This window comes from Saccostrea echinata, unplaced genomic scaffold (assembly GCF_033153115.1).
Source record: "Saccostrea echinata isolate AGI-Se365-2 ecotype Australia unplaced genomic scaffold, CSIRO_AGI_Sech_v1 ptg000054l, whole genome shotgun sequence".
Classification (NCBI taxonomy): Eukaryota; Metazoa; Mollusca; class Bivalvia; order Ostreida; family Ostreidae; genus Saccostrea; species Saccostrea echinata.
In genome coordinates, this window is record NW_026889803.1 from 1,095,235 (window position 1) to 1,104,015 (window position 8,781).

Here is an 8,781-nt window from a genome sequence, read left to right on the forward strand (position 1 = left end):
CTATATTTCTATTTTTCAAGGTAGAGTAGTTCTATGACACTTTTTTTCTATCTGCTTATTGTATCAAATGAAAATATAAGATATCAAAATTAAACGAAGTATGATACTGAACTAAACAAACATTACACATATTCTGCAAATTTCAACGTTAATATTTTGCATCCACAGCAATAAGCAATTGTTTGTTTATTTTATAAGGTTAGAATATCAGTTTTGTGGTTTTATTATCTCATCTCGTGGACATTCGTGAAAGTGATCATGAGTTTTTTAGTACTCTATCAATGGAAAATTTCACCACGCAAAATTTCAAGCTTTTGTTCGGTTACTCTCCAATTTTCATGACTTTTACTTAACGCCTGTCAAAAGTTGTGCATTAATCAACTGAATAAATTTTGAATGAAAAAGGTGGGAATGACGAACAGTGATTGATCTAAAAAAAATCTACAAACAATAGAAATCTGTAAACAGGGCATAAAACAGGTCGGAAACCTGAACATTTCAGAGGTGGGATCTGAAAGCATCCCCCGTTGACCGGTCACACCTGTCGTGAGCCCTATGTATTGATCAGGTAGACGGAACATTCCGTAGTCAAATATTTAGTATAAAAACAAAGAGAACAATTAATATGAAACGAGTCAGGCAAACTACTACCCAATGAGGTTATATTTTGCTAAAAAAGTCAATACAACGATCATAGAATATACGAAATGTGACTTTAAACGAGGTTTTTGAAATCCCTGCAACTTATACATCAGTAGCCTTCCTCGGTTTAAAACTTGATCGTACTCGGAGCTTGAGTATCGAATAAGCTGGGAGATGTAAACGCCATATGCATGTGATTGCGGAATATTACAATATGAATAAAGAAAGTTGACAATGGAAAAGATGAATACATCTTGCTTGTCACACAATTTAGTTGTTAGTAGGCCCTTATCGTTTATAGTCAGTAAAACATTCAAATATAGACAGATGTGGCAGTCTCTGTTTTGTCTTTTATTTCACGTTTACTAGGATATATCGAGTCAACATATGAATGGATGTAACTATAGTAAATTGATAAAACGTCGTCGATATATCTAAATGACGAATTAAAGGCCACAGCAAGTGTTTTCCTCTTCTCATGTAGAAAATTTGGAATAAATTCTGCTTCGTGGGAAAGTAAAAAAGGGTAGATCAATTAGGGAGCACAGTTAGTGCCCATGGAAATTCCAACAGTTTGTTTGAAGACCTTTTCTCAGAAAACTACATAAAAGTTGTGAATGAGGAACTTCAGCATCCTTTTAATATCATCTTCAGGGTATTTGTGTGTAGAATAAGAGTAATTTAAGTAATTTTGTTGATGACCAAACACAAAAATACGAAAAATTCCGACTTGTGTGCATTTTCTTATTAATGAGGAATGGTTGTATAAAGTGTAGAAAAATCGTACGTTTTGATATTAATGACTTTTGAAAAATTTGGCGATTTTAAATTTTCTAAAAGGTTCTTTGGAGTGTTTTAGAATCCACATCGGATTTATACCACTTCTACAATATGCTGTAACACAGTATGTCTGAAGTTTTTTCTTTACAGTTAAACTTTTTGAAAGGAGTAAAGATAGGGGCTTCATAGAGCATTTGCTGGACCCGGCAATGTTTCTCTTTTGTGAAGTTTAGGAATCCTGTATAGGTAGGGTAGATCGAACTCACCTTGGTTGATTTGAATGTTAAAATTATTAAACACCGAAATGTAATTTTGAAGAATTTCATCCTTAGTTTTTGTTTTGTAAATGTTGTTTAACGTCCCTCTCGAGAATTTGTCACTCATATGGAGAAGCCACCACTTGCCGGTGGAGAGCTGCAAATTTTGATCTATATTCAGAGCCAATGAATAGTGAGGGATCTTTATCGTGCCAGCACCTACTGCGACACGGGACCTCGGTTTACGACACGGGGCCTCGGTATACTGTCTCATCCGAATGACCGGTCTCCACGTCCTACAGTGGGATTCGAACCCCGACGTAAGGATCAACTCCTTACTCCGGGACCCAGAGGAAACGCTCTAACCACTGCACCATACGGGCGACAATTTCATCCTTAGAGAATGAACTATGAGTGTAAGTTGGATTTCCAGACGAAGAAAACGGTTAATTCCTCTCTTTCGAAGTATTTACAGTACCGTTAAGTTTGAATTCCTACTTTTCCATGCAGGTGTACACAGAGTTATTTGTGCAGTGAAACGTTTTTGCTGGTCCTGAAATATTTATTAGATTATCTTTTATGAATTCTCTCCTCATATTGTGACAAATATAGCAAATATGTTTTGAAAGTCCATGAAAATATACAGCTGTAGGGCCAATTTTAACTTAAAATTATCACGTTTTTAGTCATATCTAAATATTACATCATAGATTCACATTTTTGATTTATAAAATAAGTTTTATCTTTCTGCTTAAATTCAGCAATAGGGTAAGACTTCAAAAAAAAAAAAAAAAAAAAAATCTTGCTTGTTAAATTTTCAATGCCAGAAGAATGACATTTTGTCAATGCAGAAAGGTAAAAAATGGTTACGCGAAGAAATTTGAAACTTTTTTTGTCACAATTTTAATGTTTCTTTTCAAGAAAGAATAAGAGTGTATTTGGTCCCATGATTTATTTCGATAAAAAATAAATGGATGAAAAACATCGAAGAATTGTTTTATGTTTTAGTTGAAGAGGAAGATTGCGCTTAATTGCGCTTAATTTTGAGTGCACAGAAAAAAAATTATGGGGTTTAAGAGAAAACACACACACACACACAAACACCCCCCCCCCCCCACACACAATTTTCTTTGAAGGTAAAGGAAAATGACTAAATCTGTTCAAATAGTCAAGTTTGAAAAACAGCAATGCTGAAAATGTAGTGGTGATACAGATATGAATAATTATAATATTTTTTGTCAGTTTAATAATCTGAATGTATTTGTATCAGAACAACTTATATTGGACCAATCCATCATTTAAGTATCATTAATTATATTTTCCATTCTTTCTTCCCAATTGATTTTCTCTGAATTGTACTTAAAAAATGAAAACTTTGAATCATAATGTCATCTTGAGAGCTTTAATATAATTCTTATCTTTCAGCTAAGTTCTTTATTCCGTGAGAATGTTTTTTCTTAAAACTAAACACCAATCCAAAGAGTTTACTATATCTAAAATTGTTTAATATACTGAAGCAAATTTAAGCGTTAATTAAGTTATTATTTTTTGAATTTTTTTATTTGATTATGCCCAATTTCAAAAACGACAAATTATGAATAGTTAAAATAGGTATCTATGATAAAAATATCAATTCCTATATATCGAAACAATGAAGAACTTATTATTAGAATTTACATTTTGAAGGTTTTGTTTTCTTTTAATATTGTCTTGCTTTTTTACCCAAACTATCAAAACAAAAATAATCCAAGCCAGTAATAACTTTTTTGCTCCTTAATTAACGTTTATTGATAAAATCTAAATTTGGGCCAGATCGGTTTGTATAGTTTGTATCAGTAAACATTTACATTAATATATAATTATATGTAACGTCATTTACTATCTGTTTTTTTGTAAATTAAATGAATATATTTCCCAAATCTAACGATCATAAGATGTTTTGATGTTTTTTTTAATGGGAATCATTTCTAGCCAACGCTCAATGTGTATATGTGTGTGTTACTATCACAATGTACAAAATGATATGATTATAATTATTGGGCAATTTTGAATTATATAAACTTTACAGCTAGAACTAAAACAAATTGTTTTTGTGTAACACTAGCATTTTAGATATCACAGGAAATATCGAGTTTTAGTTATCATTAGCGTTTGCCATTGAAGTGGGAATCTTCTCCATAAGTAAACACCTCAACACGTGTTATATTCCTTATATAAAAGCAATAGCAACACAAAAAAATAATAAAATAAAATAAAAAATTTCACATTGATTCTTGCTAGCATAAATATTTTTATACTCATTGTTCTATAAGGTCCTCTGCAAAAATCTCTGGAACTAAGTCTTGAACTTTCTGCAAATTGTAAAGGAACGCCCAACTGTGTTAAAATGGTTAAGAAAGATGGAAAAAAGATAACGGTTTTAATCGGAAGTGATACTTCACCTCTAACACAGCTTCAATATACATGCTGTATATACATGCTACTCTTAATATTTTACATTGTGCACTTCTTTACTAGTTCATTATAAAAGCATAGGAATCAAGAATGCTCTCTCCAACAAAATAACCCAAATTATACTACTTTATGAATAAGCAACACCTTGATAAAAGATTACACTCTTCTTTGTTTTAATTCACACACGGCTTCTTAAAAGTTTGGATCAAGGATATGATTTAATGCATTAATTTTCGTTGCTACCCTCCATTTTCATCCATTTGGTGTACTGTATGGTCCCGACCCTGGGTTATATCATACCTACATGTATATAGTCAGGTATATCTACAAGCATGCATAGTATGACCCCGGGTTATTGTTGGGGGGGGGGGGGGGTTGGAGAAATTGCAAATGCCTGGACGAGAATTAATTATATGCAAAAATAGGCTCAGGGCTAGAATTCTTGCGTAATTATTCGTTGAATGAGAACAAAGCATACTCACCTTGGTGAATACACCATATGGCCCCTAATTTTTAATGCTAAACAAAGTTTAAGTGAAATAAAAAAAAAATGTAACTTTTATTTTGCCAAAAGATATTTTTTTTCTATCATGATCCAGTGAAACAAAAATTCGATGTCCTCAGCAAAGTTCACTCAGCGTGCACAGACACTTATTGTTTGGCGTCTACCGTAAAGGATTGCGGCATTGATTAAAACCAGTGTTTTGGTATCCCCCAGTGACGACATGTAATAATGTTTTCTATTTCGATTTTCCTCCGACTATTATTGATAGTCGGAGAGTCATTAAATATGCATTCAGCATTCAAGGTCAGTTCAAGGAAACATTTTTTGTGGTTTGTTCCATAAAAATAAAAGATCGGAGAGAGAGAGAGAGAGAGAGAGAGAGAGAGAGAGAGAGAGAGAGAGAGAGCATGCTCTCGTTTTTTATTCTGAATTATTGGGAAAAATCCATCCAGTTGGAGTTATTAATTTTTGAGAGATTATTTCCCCCTGGATAACACGAACAATGCTACGAGGATATGTAGGACTATTGATCCTGAAACAAAGTACAAGAATGTTTGAAGTATGAAACTGTCATTAATCATTTAGAAATATAAAGTGCATAATTGTATTAGATTTAGCGTTTTAATCTAAACATAAATAAATTATTTTTCAGTATTTATCTTATCAAAGCATCGAATTTAACTCTTTTAAAATGTTCATACAGCATGCATTTGCAGTCGAAAGTCATGTGGACCAACCTTTTTATCCACTAGAAGATGGATCTTCAGTTTTTATTTTACTTTTTTTAATTTTTGTATGTTTTTTGTTTGTTTGTTTGATTGTTTGTTTGTTGTTCATATGTGACCCATAATGAAATCATATTGTCCAACCTACAATAAATATAAATTTGTCTGCAGGGGTTGTCGCAGATGGCTTGAAAAATCTTAATGAAAACAGTATTAATAAACACCAAGTCTAGCTAGCATGTGTCATTTCAGATTTTCAGAATGCCCCCGTTGTCATAGAAACAGTAGAACAATTAAATTTTAAATTTCATTTTTCTCATGAATTGGATTTAATTCAATTAATTTAAATCGGTTTATCAAAGGTAAATAGTGTTAATTGTATTTTCACGGGTTTGCCGGTGTAAAGACGAATAATGACCCCCTTAGAAAAATGACCGAGGGTAATTTGTCGACGTTGAAAAATGACCTCCTAGCGTTTCTATGTGTGCAACCTATAAAATATTGACCCCGTTGAAAAATGACCCCATCCTAACAGAGTGATACAAAGTTAAAAGAGTTGATTGATGACAAGGTTTGGTTCTCAAAGTTTAATTCTCTTGGGTTTTTCTGACAAACACTGGAGAACACGCAATTAAAATGTAATATAAGAGCATTACATGTGTTTAGATCTAATATACCAATTGGATATTTTACTAGAAAAGACAATAATAAACTACCACAAAATATAATAAAGGTGATGACTTCAACTTTTCTATCGTCCACTTCCCTTATTTATGTAGCATTATACCATTTTCACCTGGATGGAGTTTCATATGGTTGTAACATTCATATGGAGTTTATGTCTCTTAGTTGATTCGATACGCAAAAGCATGTTCTTCTTGCAAATAATTTCTTAAACGAGGCAAGCTATTGACAAATAATTTGATAAAACAAGGATTTCAATAGTCTAACTTTGTCAATTCGCAGATTTTATGGTCGAAACGATGGCCTTGTTAGCATATACAATCTATCGTTCAATCGAATGTTGACTGACGTTTTTCATATTGTTCGGCCATTATTTTCACACATAATTGTCTACAGATATTCCGTTTGCCCGATCATGCCAATGCCAATAAGAAACAGTGGGTGTGACCGTCGACAGGGAATGCTGACTCCTCCATGGCACCTGATCCCACCTCTGATGAATTTTTAAAGGTTCATGTATGGGCTTCTCAAATGTAATGTTCCGATGGCCATTTGAGCTTGATTACTGGTCGTTATCTTCAGATAAAATATTTCACCTATTGAGTTTTCAGCACACAATATAAATCGCACAATAGGTACGTCACAGTGTCTATTGGTTAAAGTTGTTGTCTTAATCTTTCTTTTTCATCAGTTTCATTTTTTGATATTTCACTAATCATAAACATTTATTGCCAACTAACAACTAAACTATTGCCAAACTGGATGACTTCCGAATCGGCCACTTCTTATATGTATTTTAGTTGTGTGGTGTGTAAGTCTCCAACTTATTCGGTACGTTAGAGCATGCTCTGTATACGATCAACTTTAAAACAGGCAGGATACTGACAATAAGATTATGTATAAGGGCTTTCAACAGTCCCATTCAAAGTCAGCATTTCAAAAATTACTGGGTCAATATAATGACCTTGTAAGCAAATAAATTTATTTTTCCATATTTTTTTTTCAATTTTGCAAGGTTATACACTTTGTAATTTAAAATCTTGATAACTTTAACAAATTTAAAAAAATCCATGAAGGTCATAACTTTTATAGATACGGAAAATAATTCAACAGTGTTGTGCCGTTGAAGTCCAGAAAAAAATATCATTGTGTGAAAAAAAAGGTCTAGACAAATAAGGTAATGGTTCTGACATGTTTGTTTTTCGTTTGGACAAACAAGATATTTGGGTGGACAAATAAGTTCTTTTTTCGTACAAATTAAATACACTTAAAATTGTTTCTGAATTGTTCAGACGAACTGGGTATTTGCTTGGACAACTTAGCGAAGTATATATTTGTTCGAACAGATTTCATGTTTCTTCTTTATACAAGGTTTATTATTCCTCTGATAAAGGACAGCATATGCATGAAAATCTAAGATGGTACATGTATAAAGCACATGAATTAATTGCACTTTAGGGACGAAATGTGGATATTTGCATGCTCAAGTTTTTTTATTGACTCAATTTCTTTGCGGTTCCTGGTGTTTCATGGAAGTTTTACTTGCCGTTTAGGTTAAAATCGCTTGTATCTCCATTTTTGTATGCCATATACAATTGATTATTAAATAATGATTTTTCTTTCGCTTTGAATGAAAATGTACCAAAAGTATCTAAAACATCACACAAATCTTCTCATTCAAATTAAAAGGCACTTTTGTTATATTTCCGAAAATTTCATGTTTGTACATTGTTAAAATCACTGACTGAAAAATATATACTAAGTGTATGTATTTTTAAGTCAGTGATATTAACAGTGCAACTGGATCAACAGTTATGTCTTTCACTAATCAACAATTCAATTTTCAATTGCCAATTAGTATATGATTTCTTGTAATTACAACTGCAAGTCAGTAGGATAAGAAGCGCCTTAGGCCAAGGCCAAGAAAGCAACAGAGTGGGACATATCACTTTATTAGTGTATTATTTGGCAATTAAAAATTAATTAATGAAAAACAAATAGACAATATAAACTAATCTCTCTCTCTCTCTCTCTCTCGCTGGAATATTTTTTTTAAATCTTAAAAACAATTAAGCATTTGTCAAATTAAAATGGACGCATTTCCACATAATGTCGATTGAAGTCGACTAATGTCAATTTTAAAATAAAAGACAGATTATTTAATGAGACTAACATATCATCCCTGTATCTTCATTTTTATTATACCTCAGGTAAGCATTTTCGCCCATGGGCCTTTTGATTTATAATTCTTATTCTCCTCAATCAAAAAGAAAAATACATGCATACCCCTAACAAAATCTGCACGTAAGATATGCAGATTTTATGGGTAATGCCCCCTTTTCTACAGGCAAAAGGGTCATTTCTAGACGTCGAATGATGACCGAGGGTCGTCTTTACACCGGGTTTTAGCCAACCTTAGTTCATCAGCGTCACGGCCTCATTGCAGTCTGTCTGCATACTTTTGGCATTTAACACGTGGAAATTCACATAACCGCCTATTAAAAATTATAAAAACATGTAATATTATGGAACGCCACAGCTGTCTTAAGGGTACAAAATGTGCATCATAGCGTCAATTTTACATAACATTAAGTCTATTCTTTATATCATTAAGTCCACATTATATAATATGTAGTACAGAATTAATATCATTAAGTCCACTTTATATAACATGTAGTACAGAATTTATATCATTAAGTCCACTTTATATAACATATACATGTAGTACACAATT